The sequence below is a fragment of the Rhamphochromis longiceps genome, linkage group LG20, assembly GCF_057381845.1.
Source record: "Rhamphochromis longiceps isolate RC_006_pf linkage group LG20, R_longiceps_female_GT1.1, whole genome shotgun sequence".
Taxonomy (NCBI): Eukaryota; Metazoa; Chordata; class Actinopteri; order Cichliformes; family Cichlidae; genus Rhamphochromis; species Rhamphochromis longiceps.
This window is the reverse complement of record NC_140576.1, coordinates 31548465-31568990: the sequence shown is the minus strand read 5'-3', so window position 1 is coordinate 31568990 and position 20526 is coordinate 31548465.

Genomic DNA, 20526 nt, shown 5'->3' with positions numbered 1-20526 from the left:
GATGTGTTTTTCACTTTCACAGGCTGTGATGAGGCAAAGGTTTTGTTTGTTCACTTGACTCAAAAGGCCCCAACATTTAATGCTTTGAATAAAATTATTATCAAACTGTTCTCTGGACATAGGCTTCCTTCACATCAGAGCTTATCGGTTTTAATAGCTATGTGTGCTGTAATCATGGTGCCAACATGGTCCCTAGACTCAGGGCCTATTACACTCTGTAAAATATTAATGACTCTCCAGTAAAAACCATTTAAAGCAACTCCCATAAGACATGGGAACCCAAAACATCTCCCCCCCCCAGCTGAGCACACTTAGAGAGCTCAGCTATCTAAATGTGCCATACGCTTTAAACAATAACCTTGGAAAGAGCATGCCATGGTGTTCTAAAAGCACAGGTATTGACAAAAAGCAAAGTTCCTGTGATCATTTTAAGAGGAAGATGCCTACAAAAGATTGGAAAATGTTATGAGTTCTCTTATTTCCAGACTTCTGAATCAGGAGTATTCTGCCCATACTTAAAATTGCATCATTAGGGGATGAATTGGCTTTCACATTGTCTTTGCTGATTTATTCAGTTTGTTTATGCTCCAGCCAACTGTAACGGGTTCTTTGCATGGACAGCTGAGAGAAGCTAGACAGCTCTTCTAGGGCTGGTGCAGAACATTTAGCTCGGGCTATAGTCCAGACATCATGTCAAGATTCTCCTTTTACTAAGGAACTGAGTGTGATATCTTTCCACTGGTGCTGATTATAGATCATCACGGCACAGCAGTCAATCCATTAGCACATTTACAGACTTCCGTCTTATGAAAAACAGCCAGACTGAATGAACAAATAATATATATAATAATATATAATAGATTTGAGAATAATAATAACTCAAAAGCTAAAGGTTGGAATGAATGAGTCTGAGGGAGATGAGCTGCCGAAAGCTCATTCATAGTGAAAAATAAAACATAGTTAAAAAATCAGAAAACATCTTGTCCTGATTACTTTTACATTGGTTGTAAATGTAAATCCTAAGTCTGCATTAATCAAAATGAGCACAAAACAAGCAGATGATGCTAGCGGAAGCAGATGGCTTGATGTTCTGCAGCCACTTAAATCATAAAACAGTTTCTACCTCGTTTTATCATTAAGAACACTGTAGGCTAGACAGTTATTATACAGACAAGTGTACGTGTGCTGTAATGTGCCATAAACATGTCAGAAGGGTGCAATCTTCAATATGGCAGTGGTAATAACCCATAACATAGGCTAGGTAGCAGGAAAAGAGGACCTGCTAATGGGACTATTATCTGAGAAACATCAGGCTCCTGTAAAGTCCTGCATGGTACAGGGAAACCATACCCGCACACTGTATTCACACAAAGCTGACTACAGAGAATTAGGCCAAACTCTCTGTGCAATCATTCAACTTAGGACCTGTGAGAGCCTTTAAACTGTGTTGTAATTACAAATTATTTGTTCTCATTAATTTGGGCTTTCGTGTTCCATTAGCTTGTTGTTATGCTGGTTGCCGTGAACTGAAAATGTTATTAAGCTAATAATGTTTGCTTTGTCTTGTGTGGGCTGAACTGGGTGCTGCTAGAGTGCATATCATCCCTTCTCTTCCTTTCATTCCCAGGAGCTGTTTGCTTATTGTAATTGGAGATGGGAGAGTTTTTTTCCCCTTCATGGCTACTTCAGTTCCCTAATCCATACTGACGTGTTGTCTTCAGGAGATGGACAGAATGTTAACCTGCAGAGCTGCTGTGCCCCTTCATTACATAGTGGCAGGGACCAAAAGACAGAGGCAGGCGTAGTGACTTCCTCCTCCCACGTAAATAGTCATGTCTTTAAATCATTGTAGCACTCCAGATGAACTAAACCTCATGACACGTTTAGGTGCTGACTGTACTTGCTGAGATATAATGTTTCTGTTATCTTCTTTCAGTGGTATTTACTGACACAAAGTAAACACCAGTCTAGATGTTTTAGTCTAGATCACTTTTTTTGCATTTATTGTTTCAAAGCGACATGATGGTGAGAAATGAATCCTCAAACAAAGTGCAGGATTTTCTTTTGCTTCTGTGTGTCACGCTTTACTGTAATATTGCCATGAAACCATGAACAACATGCCCTCAATCTAATTTTCTACCAATATGACTGTCTAACTTCATCAGATTTCAGCCTGTCGCATGGCAATAATCACTGAGGGTAGGTGTAACCATTAAACTAATCATTTGCACAGCCAGATATTTTTAAATGGTTTGTAATTAAGAAATTGCAAGGTCCAAAATAAAGTATTTGGAGTAAGAGAAAGTCTCACTCTGTGCTACAGTAGAAGCACTTGGTTATAATGTGAAAGCAGTTATTATTAGTTATTATATATTTTTGCACTGTTCTGATTCACCTTTACCAGACCATTTAAAAATCAAAACACGTGCAATGAATCACTTGTTTTCCTGTTCTTTGCTTAGAAAAATATTATTTTATCATTTTTAACTTTGTTTTTTGAGCTTTTTTTGAGCAGTACATTTGAGTTTCTTTGTGAAAACAGACAAAATAAACACGGACACACATGTGCTTGTTTGAACTGAATTCTCCTCATTATAAAATACTCAAGCTAATGTCAAAACTTTTGGGCCATGTCAATTTAATTGGTGCTACTAAGCGTCATCTGATTTGCATGACAGAACAATATCCAAGAACCTTGAAGTGGCAAGAAGAAAAACAACAACCACGGTGACTAACATTTGCTAATTTTAGCGGTATAGGAACTCTTGGCATTCTTGCCTTTGTTAGAATGATTATTTTCTCCATTTGACTCCACACAAGACAGCAGCGCCAGCGTCTTGTGAGCAGTGACATGTTAACCACTTGGTTTGGCTTCACTCTCCTTCACATTGCGATTCTGGAATAATGATTTATTCTCCAACCTTTCCCATCAATGCAAGCGATGCTGCTTTCAGACAGTGAGCATTTGCTATCGTGGATGCTGCCTGGAAGCTTTTCTTTCTGTCTTGAACAGCGGCAGCAGCAGGATGCCGTGCCACAGCAGTGGCATGCAACTAACTTCATCTTAACAGCATGTACACCCCAGGCTGCTGCTTGTCACTGTTCAGACACAGTGAGTTGCTGCTTAAAATCAGGGATATGGTTAGCCATATGACACAATAAACTTATATGGAGCGCCCTATTAACAAATATTATAGAATTTGTTTACTACCCCATATTATAAGCAGATGTTCATTCCATTATGGGCTTTTTCATTGTTCTGTTCATTCTCTGCTGTTGAATAACCTCTTCCTGTATCCTTTCCCACACTGTATTTTCAGTGGATCCTTTGTAAAAAAATATCATGACTTTCTATTGCAGTAGCAACAGTTTTTGCAACTGACAACAGTAGACAGTGGCAGACACTGCAAGTGCAAAAGCACTTAACTGCTTGAAAAATCTACTTTTCTAGACCATATTTCTCATTTCAGGCTTTTGTGGTTTTGGTATCTATGTCCACACCAGTTGATTGATGCAAACCTTTGCTTTTAAATCCCATGTCCGGGCTACTTAACCCATCTCTGTTCTCACCTTGTTCCTGCCTTTTCTACAGTCTCACAGTGGAGTGGAGGGAGCCAATTTCCCATCAGTCTGTTAAAGCTAGATTTGCATTAATGAGGCCTGCAGTGTTAAGCCTGAGGGGTGGCTTTTGGTCAATTCACCAGCTGCTGCAAAGTAAGCCACAAACGTTTACTGACACAAGCATTTAGCCAGACCAAGCACTCAGAAGGAGGATATGAAGTAAAGGGCACAAGAAGGAAAAAATCCTAATGTAAGTAAGTAAGTAAAACTTTATTTATATAGCACCTTTCAAGATAAAAATCACAAAGTGCTTCACAGAAGCTAAAACCTAAAAATAAAAATCAACTAAAAACAAGTTTAAAAAGATGGGTTTTTAGCTGTTTTTTAAAAGTGACCACTGAGTCCACAGATCTCAGGCTCAAAGGGAGAGAGTTCCACAATCTGGGGGCCACAGTTCCAAAAGCTTTGTCGCCTTTTGTTTTCAGCCTCGTGTGCTGGACAGCAAGCAAGCCCTGGTCACATGACCTCAGGGACCTGCTGGGAATGTATGGATGCAAAAGTTCACTTATATATGTTGGTGCTTGTCCATGCAGGGCCCTGAAAGTCAAGGTCAAAACCTTAAACTGGATCCTGAATTTAACGGGGAGCCAGTGCAGCTGAATCAGCAGGGGTGTGACATGGGAAAACTTGGAGGACTTGGTCAGAAGCTTTGCAGCAGCATTCTGAACAACTTGCAGACGATCCAAAGAGGCTTTACATAAACAAGTAAACAAAGAATTACAGTAGTCCAGACGAGATGAAACAAATGCATGAATGACAATTTCTAATTCGGAGCGCGATACAATGGGACTCAGCTTAGCAATGTTTCTCAAATGATAAAAACAGGAGCGAACCAAAGATTTTACATGGGCATCCAAAGTCAGAGCTGAGTCAATACTAACACCAAGGCTCCTGATAGACGGTTTTGCAAATGTAGCAAGTGGACCCAAGTTTTCCATAACACTAGGTACAAAAGTTTTAGGAGCACAAACAAGAACTTCAGTCTTCTCCTCATTTAGTTGAAGAAAGTTTCCAGCCATCCAACATCTAATGGAGTCTATGCACTTGTGCAAAATTTGTAGCTTGGAAACATCATGGGGCTTAAAGGAGATATATACCTGAATATCATCTGCATAGCAGTGATATGAAATGTCCTTAAAAGTGCTCAATAAGTGTTGAAGAGGAAGTAAATACAGTAAGAACAATAAAGGCCCCAAAACTGAACCTTGTGGCACACCATAGGCAAGAAAAGTAGAAGAGGAACTGTACTTAGAGGTAGCCACAGAAAAGGATCGTTCATGCAAATAGGATTCAAACCAGTCCAAAGCAGCCCCTGATATACCCATCCAGTCTCTCAGCCTATCTAGCAGAATATGATGGTCCACAGTATCAATGTCAGACATTTATACTTTGCAATTTCACTATGAGAAGGAAAGCATGTAGCACATTTTAATTTTTGTGTTGCTTAAGTAAATGCTGTAAGATTTAACTTTTTATATACCCTATATACCTAATTGGTTGGTCAAAATTTCTTTTTGTCAGCTGGACAGCAATAACAGCAAGGTCACATGTTATGCCACACTTGTGATGTGCCACTAGTAGTGAAAATGCAAGCTTGTTCCTCTATTATTGCCCTAAAATGCAATCAACATGACATTCACTGACCTATTCTGTAGAATGATGTAACACCTGCTTAGTATAGTAGGATTAAACTTATAGACTAGATTCGAGAGGAGTAAAATAAATTTGAGAGAATTGAGTGTTGAACAGCCGGCAGATTTATTACAATGTTACAGTGGTGCAATAACCCAATGTAAACAGCATAGAAAATTAACAGAAAATCAACAGAGAAGAGCGCTCTTTTGAAAATAACAACAAAATAAAATAAAATAAGTAGTCTCTTTAGACCTGACTCCTGATGAGCAGGATATTGGGAGTTCAACTGTTTCCCAGAGAAACAATCCGTATCAAGTAAGCAGTTTTTGTTCTTGCTTATCTGAAATCCTGCGATTCGAAGTAATTCAGACTGTAACTCTACTCCTGCATCCAGAACAGCTGGCCACACTGCTTTTGGATTCGCCAAGAGTTTTCACAGGGTCTGGCTCACCATCCATATCCAGAACCACTTCAGATCCAGGATCACAAAAAACCAGTCTGCACATACAGTACAGAGCAATAAACAAAATAGTTCTTAACAGTTTTTCTAAATAAAATGAGATCTCATAAAGTTTTCAAAATCAAGTACACTGTTGTTTTAACATTGTTCTGTCTCTATGAATTCCATTTGTATTGCTTTACAGCATTACAATCAATTGTATTTATATACCCCTTTTTAAGGCATATGTAATCACATCATGAAATGTTTGTAACGTAACTAGTTTTAAATAACTTATTTACATGTATTAACCTATAACTGAAATTACAAAGTGCAGGAAAGGCACTGGACAACATTTATGGCTAAAAGAAAAGTGCATCCTGCATTAGTTTTGCGCATTTGTGAAGATGCCCAATCAAATAGACAATAAAATAAAATACGACATTCCATTTCACACACAATTCAAGTACTCCGACTGGTTTTAGCTTTTTTTAGACAATACAGAATTCGCACTGTTGCAGTGTTTACCACATGTACAATTAGCATAAGTTTTCCTGCTAACTTATCATCTCTAGTAACTCACCGGAATTCCCAAGAAACAAATACACGCTCTGCCTGGTTTTGGTCGAGAGTAAAACACATAAAGGCCTCTGAAAAGTACATAACTTTAAGTTAGAGACTGTTGAAAATACTTTATAACACTTATTTTATACCAAAAGACTCACTGTGTAGCTTGTTAATTGCTCTCGGTGTCTTGCTCCGTTTTGCCTAGCTTAATGCAGCAACGTGCTTTTGTTGCATTCACTGAACTACAGAAAATCAAAGTGTGTTCAAGGGGTGTCGGAAATAATATTACCAGGTAAAAACAAGAAAATACTAGTAACCATGTCTATAGGGGTTACAATGAGCTTGAACAACAGATTGAACTCCTCCTGCAGACTATTGTAGTTCACAAATATGGTGCTTTACTTGAACTGGAAAAAACAGTTGCCTCTTAACATAATCAAGCTACTGACTGCATTCCACCTAATCTGAAAAATCATTGCCATGAGACAGGGATTAATTGAAAGCTTGTTGGATATATTTAAACAGTAAGTATTCAACTATCTATTTTACATTTATGTACATGTTAGGACATCCCTCTCAGGTTGTACCGGGGTGATTTGAAGACTGCTGCATTTTGAACAAATTCAGTCATCGAAACCAGGTCTTTGGACTCTGATATCGAGACGGGACTAAATGGCTTGTATCTTGTTTATTTATAACAGACAGCTCCCAAGCCAAATAGGCTATTGGATAACAAGAGTTCATACTTAATGATGAAGGCCCAGATAGCTACCTGCGGTAGTTTCTACTTCTCACAAAAAAATTAGACAAAATAAGTAACTGTGGCTGTCATTTTGCTGTTTCACATTGATGGAAAAACATAATTGATTTTGTACAATTTCAAAAACGATTCTGGATCTTGAATTTGTAGAAAATGCTTTTGTTGAGGGCTATCTGCACGGGGCATCATTATTCCTCACCACATGAATTTCCCTCCAAAACCTAGTGATCAATCCGCAATCATGTTATTATTATGGACCTATTTTCAACAATGGAACTAAGATTGAAGCTCCAGTGACTTGTTGAATGAAACCCTAATGGATAGCTGTGGGAAACTGCCACATAGACTGATTAATTAGTCCATCACTATGAGCTCTAAAGCCTCTCTTTCCATCTCATTAGAACAAAAGCCCCCACATCTTGGCTACAATACTTATTATCCTTTCAGAGTAGTGAAAAGTGATATTCTCTGCATGTACAATTACCTGATGATAAGGTTTAGTGTAGTATGTTGCTGCTATGGATGAAGATGACATTTTGCTCTTCTTCCTGCTGCACATCCCACAGTTATATTTTCACTCAATTTCAGTCCCTCCTGATTATTTGTCATCTCTTATTGTACCAGTGAGAGGGCTGGAAGCTGACCGGGTGTGAAAGGGCAATGGGTCTCAACAGCATGAGGCTATGATGGACTTTCATTTGTGTGAAGTGACCACATAAATGGCCAAACAAAAACAAACACCCTCATATGCTTATAACAGAAGAACTCTCGTGTGCAATTTGTAACATGATAAGAATCCCAATAAGTGCCTTTTATTATCACAGTCTAGCCAATCAAATGACCGTTTTCATTGTGCAAACACAATGTAGTGTAAATGGGTGTTATGTAAAATTTGTTCAATTCACAGAAGCAGAGTTTGAATATATATATAAAGGCATATAAAGAAATGAACGCTTGATTAATAATTTGGCACTGGAGGTTCAAAATCTCCAGTTATGTCTCCAAGTTCACAGTTAAATTGACCCTTTCAGAGAGTACTGGTGGAGCACTCATCTCACTGACATGCTCATGCATAAATAGTACAATTTATCTAACCTATGGGTATGTGTAATTTCTTTCCTTCCACTCTCTTGAGGATCAAAAATAAATAACCTTCTTCCTTTCTGTGTCAATGAGCATTTAATGGGATGCAGATAGGCAGGCTGTGACAGTAAAATACTATGCTGGAGAGCCGGAATGATGCCAGACTGGACCAGAAACATCTGTTCACATTATTAATGAATCAATTATATGTCACACATGTGCCAGGCCTGCAGGGGTAGAGGGGGAGGTGAGAGAAACTGAGTCTGAATATGCAGAGGATTTGGGCTCCCCACAGGGGCATGGGCTTCAGTTAGAGCCTTTACTCATGTTTCTCTCAATGATTCAACTAGTCAGGGCTAAAAGACAGTAAAAATAAAACTAAAGAACTCTTAAGCATACAATGGAAACTGTGCAGAAATTACCATGACTAGAGAGGAAAGATTAAAAACAACAACAACATAAGCACATGCCTAATTTCATTTCAGTACTCAGAGAAGAGTAAAAGAAAAAGTTCCTGAAGTTCTCAGAAAAATAATACATCTGGCCTCACTGTATTACCTGTGTTATCTTCATGTTTGAAAAATATGAGCTGTTACCTCCCCAGTCTGTCATGTCTGCAGGCGCCCACACACATAATTGTACATCAACAGTGAGACAGGTAATACTTACTGTTTACCCGCTCCATGTGATTCATCATGCAAGCTACATGCGGGGATGCTGTCAGTGAGTATTTACATCATTAGAAAAGAGGCGAGGCCACATCCTCAATACTAAACATGGTGGCCACTGACTCTTAATGGGCTCCAGCATGTTTCATACTCCCCTAGAGAAAGAGGCTTGCCAGGGCAAATGAACTGTACATCGCAGTGCTCTCTAGGGCAGCAGCCGGTGAGGTAGATGGAGGGGAAAAAATGTAAGCATAGACCGCATGTTTCTACTTTTGTGAAAATAGCTGTATTTTTTTTTTTTCATTTATTGTATGAATATGCATTTTTGAACAATGCAATTATGCATTTATATTGTTCATGATAATTGTGGGAGTGTTTTTTTGTTTGTTTAGATATTGTGTGTATTCAGTTGACTCTGGGTTTGTTTGTCTGCTTGCAGCAGATGTGTTTCTGGGGCAGCTGCGCAAAACTGTCATAAGTGTTAAATAAACTCTGATGGGATTTAGCTTACATCAATGAGATGATGATTTTACACTCTCATATCAACATTTAAGAAACAATACAAAAAAATAGATACAAATCATAGTGAAAAAATATAAAATGTAGAAAGTAAAGAGCCATTTAAAATTCTGATGAGTAGGTGGAAGGCTGCAACGTCACCAGCAAGTAAGGGACAACCCTGTCACGGACTTTGGCTGTCTCCCTGGATTCAGTTTCTATGATTTTGTTCCATTTTAAAATGCTGCTCTTTCACAACTGTCACAAGTAGTTAGGTTCATCGGTGGAAACCCTGGACTGGCCTCATGCTTGTTTGAAAGTGTTCTCAAAAAAAGGAGCTTTTATTTAAATCTAGTGAGTATTTTATATTCATCATAATTAGTATTCCTGTGTTTTTTACATTATCAGGATCATATTGATGGATGGATGGTTTCCTGTCTCTCTATATAATTTATTTCAGGGAATCAGGAGTCTTGACACATGGAACCCATTATACTATCACTTTTATTACATCATTTTAATAAATGGAATTCTACTTACGTGGTATTTGTTGGATTAAATTTAGCAACTTTTACACGTCCCTCCACTTTCAGCAGATTAATGTGGGAACTACTGAGTTTTCTAACTTCTACAATACCTTTGACACTGCAGAACAGAAAAGAAATCAAATCGAACAAAGGTCAGGTCTTTCAAACCGCTTTTACCTCGCCCGAGTTCTGGATCGCTCAGCGCTTTTTCACAAAAGAACTGTCTTTTTACATTAAAATGAGTGACCCTCCTCTGTCATGCAAAGTTCCACACAGACCTATATTTTTGTTGATGCGGTTAGCGGTGCTTTAGGCAAAATGACAACTTGCTTTTTGACCAGAGCTGATGGCTTTTTTTCCCATTTTTGTTGAGACACAGGGGGGAAAAATTACTTCCAATTCAGTACCCATTTGTTGCCCTTCCAGTGATGTGTGACCCTGTTTTATTTGATTTCATTTGTTCACTTTCATCACTGTTATTCATTTTGATTTACTGGAATGGCCATGCAGAGAAGTTAGACATCAATTTGAGATGGCATTGAGAAACCCCAGTCATCATCTACTTATCTAGTTACTTCCTTTTATTCAGAGAAATAAAGACTTAGAGAATCTCTCAGTATTATGGAGAAAAACATGGTTTTGAGTATATTGTTTCGAATTGTTTTTAATCTGAATTGACTATAATTATCTGTTTTGTAGCACTTATGAAGCAATTTTATACACGTGGCTAATAAAGATTGTATTAAAGGGGTCATTATTCCATATATCCATCCTGCTTTAGAATGACCGAAGTGCTGCCAAGTAATCAGTCACTGTGACATTGTGATTAACAGCTGAGGCAGTTTGGGGGCAGAGGGCAGGACAGCTGGCATGGTCCACTGACCATCCAGCTAACAAGCACAGGGAATAATTTGTAATTTAACTTACCTTATAGGTTCTCTCTCTGCCCTTCACACTGCGAGCCCTCTGAAAACAAGGTGGAATTGTAGCTCATGTACTCTTACTCCTCATCAAGCAATTACTGACTGGCTCATCACCAAAGGAAAGGGGATTAGGCATGGAGGTAAAGCAAACCAGAGGGGAAGGGCAAATAGAAACAGTGAATCTCAGTGAATATCAGTGCATCTAATTTCTGCCTTTGAGAAAACGTGGTTCTCTCACTGCAGTCTAATTTCTCATCCCCCCAAATTAATCCTCAGAGAGCTGTCATATAATAATTACAAATCCCACCGATAATTATAATAGCCACACTAATCCCATTAGTTTAAAGAAAGCTGATGTAATGTGGAAGTATTTTGACGATTCTCCACTTGCACATGATCAACCAGTAACCAAAGAGAGCTGCCACTCTTTTCAGCTGCTTTAAGTTTGTTGGAAATGTACTTCTTCTCTCCGCTCCTCTTTTTAGGGTTTGCCATACCAGATCATCTAGCTCAATCTCATCCTATACACCAGTGACCATAAACATACATCAAAGCTTTATCAGGACTGTTTGAAGTCCAGAAAGAAGCAAGGAGCACTGACCTGTGTGGTTTCTACCTACACAATCATGAGACTCTAAATAACTTTGAAAATAGACAAGAAAGTGCCATAAAAGAGTACTGGAACATCTATAAAGTTTTCTTATTTGTAGTCATTATGAACACACACACAAAAAGATTGATTTTCAATAAATACAGTAAATTCTACAACCTTTAGTTAATGAGCAACTAAATCTTATAGGGAGACTGATGCATATTACTACTGAATGTGTTAATGTTTCATGTCCTCCAGCGTGGTGTTGCTTCCAGTGACAGCATAAATAATGAGATCTCACAGGCACTTACAGCCTCGACACATCCTTTTTTTCTTCTCATCCATGTCATACATTCATGGTGTAGACATAAAGTGGTGGTTGTGGTACTTCAACATCTTAGCTAGTTACAGAAGAGGAAGTATAACCACCTTTTCAAACAGCTCAGCAAATATCACACAAACTATTCCAGTGTATTTTGTTACAAAATGTGTCTGTGAGATGAATATACAGTCGCTGGTTTTTCCTGGGAATGAAAATAGCATTAATGTGTGACCCTGATAAATAAATTTAAAAAAAATGTAAGAATGAGGTGACAGCAGAGGTAGATGGGATGTTATTTTTACATGTAAGGACTGCTCAGCAAATGGAATTTTATAGACTGGAAATTTAAACTGTACATGCAGTACACATACACATCTATACTATCTATGTCTTAATGCATGCACAGCAGTCCAGGTAAGGAAATTCCAAAAAGCTTACACTGTTCACTCATGAAATTGAGCTCACAGCCTATTGTTAGTCAGTGATACTTGTTTCATTCATTATTCAACTGTGCCGTTTATAAAACTGGGGAAACCTGCAGTCAGCTGAGACTAAAGACGTCATTGGATGAAAAAGTTCACTGAAAAAAACTTGCATTGAAAATGCTGCATCCAAATGAACAGAATATACTTCTTGGGATTTATACAAGATGTTTTGCTGAATTATGTTTTTGTGGAATAAACTGGAGTATACTAACTTTGTGCTATGTAAAGGATTACTTTGCAGTGTTGCGACGGTTTAAAGTTTATAGTGATATACCATGCTGGACTGATCACATCTATGGTTCATTACATCAAGGATGGCAAGCATCAACTTATATTTTAGGGGTTGATGCCAAGTTTCTTCCATTGAATTCTACTTTTAATTCTTTCTTTAGTGTCTAGGAGTTGGAAATCAGCCACAGACCTCATGTAATATCTGCTTGTATCCTGCTGAATTTGAGTGGCTAAATCAACAAAGAGCAGTGAATATCGCCACATCGATATCTCTTCAAACTACTAACCCCCTCTTAGAGTTCCACCATTCACTACTATTTAGTGAGGGATGATGAATAAAACGTATTTGTAATGGATCTAGAAAGGAAAGAAATGAAAAACAAGCATCCAATCATTTATCCCCAAAAGTGGAATAATGTTTGTGGTTGTGCAAATGCTTAAAAGATGAAAGATAACACATTAAGATAGATCATTAGCTTTATCTAAAAGTACTCCCACTGTTTTTCAGAAACATTGACCAGAAATGTCTTGTGATTAGGACAATAAACAAGCTGTATAATTTAGATCGCAATGAGAACAATTCATACCAGTGCAGGGAACCTTAATGTTTAGTACTTTAAAAGGCAGGGGGCTCAAATGCATTTTAAAGTTATTAAAGAGTTGCTGTGCTGGGATCCATGAGAGTAGAAAACCTAGAACTTTTTCTTCCAGACTCAGTGATAAAATTCAGAATTGAAGTCCCTAAAGTTAGTGGAAAATGTAACTACAGGGAGTGCGGAATTATTAGGCAAATGAGTATTTTGTCCACATCATCCTCTTCATGCATGTTGTCTTACTCCAAGCTGTATAGGCTCGAAAGCCTACTACCAATTAAGCATATTATAGGTGATGTGCATCTCTGTAATGAGAAGGGGTGTGGTCTAATGACATCAACACCCTATATCAGGTGTGCATAATTATTAGGCAACTTCCTTTCCTTTGGCAAAATGGGTCAAAAGAAGGACTTGACAGGCTCAGAAAAGTCAAAAATAGTGAGATATCTTGCAGAGGGATGCAGCAGTCTCAAAATTGCAAAGCTTCTGAAGCGTGATCATCGAACAATCAAGCGTTTCATTCAAAATAGTCAACAGGGTCGCAAGAAGCGTGTGGAAAAACCAAGGCGCAAAATAACTGCCCATGAACTGAGAAAAGTCAAGCGTGCAGCTGCCAAGATGCCACTTGCCACCAGTTTGGCCATATTTCAGAGCTGCAACATCACTGGAGTGCCCAAAAGCACAAGGTGTGCAATACTCAGAGACATGGCCAAGGTAAGAAAGGCTGAAAGACGACCACCACTGAACAAGACACACAAGCTGAAACGTCAAGACTGGGCCAAGAAATATCTCAAGACTGGTTTTTCTAAGGTTTTATGGACTGATGAAATGAGAGTGAGTCTTGATGGGCCAGATGGATGGGCCCGTGGCTGGATTGGTAAAGGGCAGAGAGCTCCAGTCCGACTCAGACGCCAGCAAGGTGGAGGTGGCGTACTGGTTTGGGCTGGTATCATCAAAGATGAGCTTGTGGGGCCTTTTCGGGTTGAGGATGGAGTCAAGCTCAACTCCCAGTCCTACTGCCAGTTTCTGGAAGACACCTTCTTCAAGCAGTGGTACAGGAAGAAGTCTGCATCCTTCAAGAAAAACATGATTTTCATGCAGGACAATGCTCCATCACACGCGTCCAAGTACTCCACAGCGTGGCTGGCAAGAAAGGGTATAAAAGAAGAAAAACTAATGACATGGCCACCTTGTTCACCTGATCTGAACCCCATTGAGAACCTGTGGTCCATCATCAAATGTGAGCTTTACAAGGAGGGAAAACAGTACACCTCTCTGAACAGTGTCTGGGTGTCATGATCTGCGGAGGCAGACCGTGCGGTGGTGTGTGTGGTGGACCCAGGTGCGAACACACGAGAGTAGACTGGAGTAAACTTAACTGAAAGTGAGCTTTTATTGTGGCTGGTGACAGGGAGTGCAGACAAGGCAGAAACGCAGTGACAAACTAAACTATGACTAAACTGGGAAAGTAAAACTAGGAAAAACTATGAAGACACAGGAAACCATAACTATGAATACTAAGACTGGCTGTGACAACATGGAGGGTGGGAACACAGACGACGCAACACAGACTACATGAAACACAGAGACTAAATACACATGAGGGATGATCAGGGGAAGTGGCCACACATGGGAGCACAGCTGACACACATGAACCTAACGACAGGACAGGAGAAGTGAAACTAAATACACTGACATTGAATACAGACTTTCAAAGTAAAACAGGAAACATGGAGATTAGACATGACATGAACTAAACATAACCACGCAGACATGACGCATGAACCAGGGAGATTTAGTACAGGGGGAGATGACATAAACAACTAAGGAACAAGACTAAACAGCAATCTAGAAATTAACTAGGTGAGCTAAACTAGGGCACAAATGAATACAAAAGATACATATAAGAACTCAAACACTGGGTCACAGACCCAGCCCATGACACTGGGAGGCTGTGGTTGCTGCTGCATGCAATGTTGATGGTGAACAGATCAAAACACTGACAGAATCCATGGATGGCAGGCTTTTGAGTGTCCTTGCAAAGAAAGGTGGCTATATTGGTCGCTGATTTGTTTTTGTTTTGTTTTTGAATGTCAGAAATGTATATTTGTGAATGTGGAGATGTTATATTGGTTTCACTGGTAAAAATAAGTAATTGAAATGGGTATATATTTGTTTTTTGTTAAGTTGCCTAATAATTATGCACAGTAATAGTTACCTGCACACACAGATATCCCCCTAAAATAGCTAAAACTAAAAACAAACTAAGAACTACTTCCAAAAACATTCAGCTTTGATATTAATGAGTTTTTTGGGTTCATTGAGAACATGGTTGTTGTTCAATAATAAAATTATTCCTCAAAAATACAACTTGCCTAATAATTTTGCACTCCCTGTATTTAACCTGATAAGGAATTTCTTTATTGTGTTAAAAAAAATACTCACAAAAAAGTAACGCAATTGTCCTATTTCTTTCAAGCGAAGAAAACATTCTTCCCCAGTGGATAGAGTGTCATCACTAGCAGAACAGTCTTGTCACTGATGCAGAGGGACACATGACCCCCACACCCGCATCTCAGACCAAGCTGATCCGACTGTACCAGATGGGAGTGACTTTGCCCCGCCCTTCTCTCTAGGCCTTGTCACACACAGCTGCTGGACAAAGCATCAGAAAGAGCGGGGGCAAGCCGGTGATCCCACAGGATAATCAGACATAGGGAGATAGGCCACCAGAGAGTGAAGTAAGACTCTGACCCCTACTGTTTATCTCCGTCACCCTTCTCTTCCTTGGTCCTTACTCCACGCTCTATAAATGATTTTAATTCTTAGGCACCAGAACTCTGCTGGGAGTGCTGAGGTGTCTGACATCCCTCAGGCTGTTCAAAGGTCGCTTGTGTAGCCTCCTACCCAGCAGCAAGGCTGTGAAAATAATATGTACAAACTTGGAGAAATTTTTATTCTGTTTCACTTTTTTGGTCTCATTTTCTCTCCAAGGTTCAGACTAGCACATGTAGAGTACTAGACAGTGGATAAGGTTGAACTCCTCCTAACTCTAAAGCGAGGGAGTTCATTTGAAGACTCAAGAGTCCTGTGCCCTGCAAGGCAGCAAAAGTAATTTCAGCTCTGAGCTTAATAACATTTCGGCTCCTCAAAGTCATTTTTTATACACCCCCCAATTCTGATAAATATTAACAAATGAATGAGAGTTAATGCTTCAAATTAAGTGTCTGTGACCAGTCATCATTAATAAGTTCTATGAGGTTTCTATCTTGGAAGCTCATTACAGTATTGTTCATAATTTATTACTGTTGACTCCCTAATGGCTTCTTAAAGGACTATTACACAAGCAATTTCTTTTTCTATAATAGCCACAAGTCAATCCACTTAAGAGGCTGGAGTGCCAAGAAAATTTTTAGAAATCCATTCAAGACTCGGTACTATAGAAAAAAAATAAAACAATAAATTATTTTAAAAATTACAGTAATTGAAGTAGACACTATATGCAGCCAGCAAAGAAGAGAAAAGGAAAAATAGGCAGGGAAAGAACACAGAGATTGCTCGTATATCTTGAAAATTAATAGAATTTAGAGATGCCTTGATAAAGCTCATTTTACTTAATATGAGATGGGGTTTTTTTAAAGTAGTACTTTTAAATGAATTGTAAATCCTTAGTGCTGTATTCTGCCCTTCCATAGCCAAGTGGTGTACATGTTTGTCCAGTGAGCAAAAGAGCCCTGGTTTGATCCCAGGAAGAGATTCAGATTTCTTGAAGGCTGCATCAGGTCAGGAAGGGCACCTGGTGTAAAAATGTGCCAAGTCAGACAAGGGCACAGCCAAGGTAGCTTGGACTACTCTGAGTACTGTATAATATCACCAGAAGCACAATGTTTGCCATTTCTGCTGATAGCAATTTAAAAGTTTTTTCTACAAACTAGTACGTCTGGACAGCACAAGTATAATTTATGTCTAAGTGTATTTGAAGAAAAAAGCTGAAAAAGCTTAACAATCCACCAATCAAAACCTGAATTGCAGGTTGGTTCTGAAAACTAATGTCACTCAAATCAGATTGTGATTTAAATATATATTTTTCTATGAACCTGCAGTCTTGTTTTCAAAGAGACAGATCATCCTGAATGTTTCAAAGTAGGATTATAAAGACATGCTGCAGAGAAAATCCAGTCTGTCCTGCTTTAGCCTTTGTCTGTCAACCTAGGAGAACTAGATCAAGTAGGGATGCGAAGGTGAACGTTTGCCCTTGCCTTCCCCATCAGGGAAAGAGAACGCCTTAGATAATGAGAGGGGATAAATGGCTTAGTGGAGCCAACTCCAAACTGAACAAATGACTGTTCAGTTTGTTTGCAGAGAGCTTTTTACATAATAAAGCACAGAGAGGAGCTCTATGCTCCTTTTGTGAAATAGATAGCATTTAAATGATATCATTCATCTGGGGATATCTTTTCAGAATACCCTCAAACTTTATTGAATATTTTTATTTTTATTTTGTTTAATTCTATTCATTATGAAACAGTACATCTCCACATGCTAATTTTCATGTTTTTCATATGAGTGACGTCCAGTGTTGGGGAGTAACGGAATACATGTACCGCCGTTACCTGTTTAAAATACAAAATATGAGTAACTGTATTCCGTTACAGTTACCGTTTAAAAAGGTGATATTCAGAATACAGTTACTTTGCTGAAATAAAGGGATTACACGGCGGTATTCTCCTGTTTCATATGTTCGGCTACACCCTCTCTATTTTTGGTTTCCACACCCCAAACAAAACACGTATTAAGAGGCTCTAATGCCTGTGTCTCAATCTCGCGGCCTATGTCACCCCTACTTGTGACCCGCATAACGACATGAAGAAATATTAAAAAAATTATTCACAAAAATGATTTAATATGAAGGCAATAGGCAGAGTTTTACAGGCATAGCCCTAAAGAATGTAGCCCCATGGGCGGTGTAGTCCGTGCTGCAGGGAGAATGGACTGCCATACTTGTTATGTGTTTGTGAGCGCCAGGGAGGGAAAAAAAGGATAGTTGAAAAGTACAAGTTGTCACCGACCAGAAACGGGAGATGGAAGCATGCAAACATAATAATAACCACTGCAGCCAAAAAGAGTGCCTGAAGTAAGCTATTAAGACTCGCCTGTACACTTTTTTCGTCGGTATTGGTATGGCGAGTAACCTTCAGTAAAAGTAATAATTCACACAGCAATAGAACATTCATGTAGTTGTAAAAAGTATGATAATATAATAGGTAATCCAAAGTATTCAGACTACGTAACGGAATACGTTACAAAATACATTTTGGGGTAATCTGTAATGGAATACATTTTAAAAGTAACCTTACCAACACTGGTGACGCCATCACGATCAGTAGCCATAAAAGCAGTGTGCAGCCATATTACTGGCTTTGTGAGACAGTACTTCTTAGTGCTTTTAGCTAGTTGCCCTATTTGAAATGGCAATGCTCATGCTGGTATTTAGCAAAGACATTTTTATTGTTGCAGCTGTAGAATTAGGATTTTTTTTTTTGCCAAATTAAATTCAAAGTCGGATGGTGAATATTTTTGTGGCATGGGTTTGATTATTGACAATTCACATATTCAACAACCCTCAATCAGTCATTTCCATGGATCTCTGTAATGATCACCGGGAGGCAGAAAGAAAAGTGTTTGGGCAGAAATAAAAATTGCTGCAGTCAGCACCCATGAAATCCCATAACATATTAGAGACAGCCAATATAGATTACATGTGGCTAAGAGAATTTTCATTTTCACGTGTTTGTCAAAGAACTCCCCCACAGACACAGCGTTGCTGGGTTTCAGAATCTCTTTACATTATCTGGCTCTTGTTATTTATAATTAACAAGGTTTGCCCGTCCCTTTCCACAAGAAACACTAACTGTAAGGTAAACAATGATGTGAGTGGAGGCAACAGTCTTCATAGGTTGCAAGAGATTTCAGGCACAGCTACCTCAGATTCTGACAACATAACTGATGAGCAGCAACCCAGTGCACTCAGACTAGTTTGTCATAAGTGACATCTTCATTTTGCCATCAGTTCCTTAAAGAATAATGTGCTGTCCTTAACTAAGACATTTGAGGCATTGCTCAAGCATGCCAGCTCAGAGCAGACTCCACTGCTTACTCTATCCTGTAAGCTTCGGGCCTGAATTAGAAAATGACTCCACATGGGCTTCTCAGGGGAGAAGCAGATACTCAGGTCTGTCCTTGTTTAGAGACTTCCCATCCGCATAATGACTTTAGATTATTATTTTCATCTTTTTCACAGCCAGAGAAGGGACTGTGAATCCAAATCAGCCTGTCAGATGGCTAAGCTAGAAAAGCCAATTGTATTTTAGCATCACACAGAGGAGAGCTGCATTCACTTACCAGGCAAATCAGAACCTTCAGGAGATTATAAATTGGAGAGAGCAACTGAGTCTGTAGCAGGATTTCCATTCCAGTTTAATTAGATCTCTAGCCTCTGATTGACTTTCTAATTTTTCAATTAACAATCAACATTAGGTTTTTTTTTTTTTCTCCAGGACCACATTGCTTGCATTGTTTGCTAATCTGCTGAAATGAGAAAGGATACAGCCATAGCTGCAATGAGTAAAACAGGAAAACATCTGATAATCTTTCAGTGTCTTTAGGGTAATTATCAGTCACTCTGACAGAATGACATGATTTATTAAATATATATTTTGGAGAGTCATGTGGGCCATGCACCACTAGCCAGCCATACATCAGTCATGAGCTCTTTTCGGCCACCTGAATGCATTGCTTATTGTGGTGTAAACACTGTCTCTCAATTAGCATCTCAGAAGTCATTAACACATGTTAATTAACTCATGACTATGGAACAGAAAGATTTTGATCATTAGTTTTCTGAAACTATAAATATGGGCAATTCTAAAGCATCTGTTGAAGACCCATTAAATTTCATCTTCGAACAACTCCAGTAAGAATCTGTTGGAAATTCTGACACAAAGACAAATTGATCTACTGAGATAAAGTTCGACCTCAGCTGTACAAAAGCCTCCACCTGGGCCAGAAGAGCCTCCTCCAGTTGAGTCAGCTGGAGCAGGGCACCTCCTATGGGACTGGAGGGCCAATTACACCACATAATAATTCATTGCAAGCCGGTAATGAAGTCCCCATCCTCATCAGATCCAATTAGAAAGAATGGATATTTGAAAGGGGAACAAAATGAAGAGGGAGGGGAAGAGAAACAGAGGAAATGGAAGTGGATAAAGAGTGCAAAGATATTTAGGATGACTGTGGAGAGAATTCCTCATCCCTGTCTCAGGATGCTCACATGAGTTTCCTATTAAAAAGACTGTAATTGATGTTTTCTTGAAACATGAACTTCTACTTCAAATTGCTTTGAGTTTGTGACAAAAAATATAGCACGTTAATTACATGAAATACATGTCATCTGTCCAAATGCCACCAAAAAGGAAAAAAATAGAAAGACAGAAAAGAAAGAAACACTGTTTAAGCTAAACCAAAAGTATTTCTTATACTACTTATTAGCTGTGGGAAATGTTGCTGGTTCACAGGGTAATGA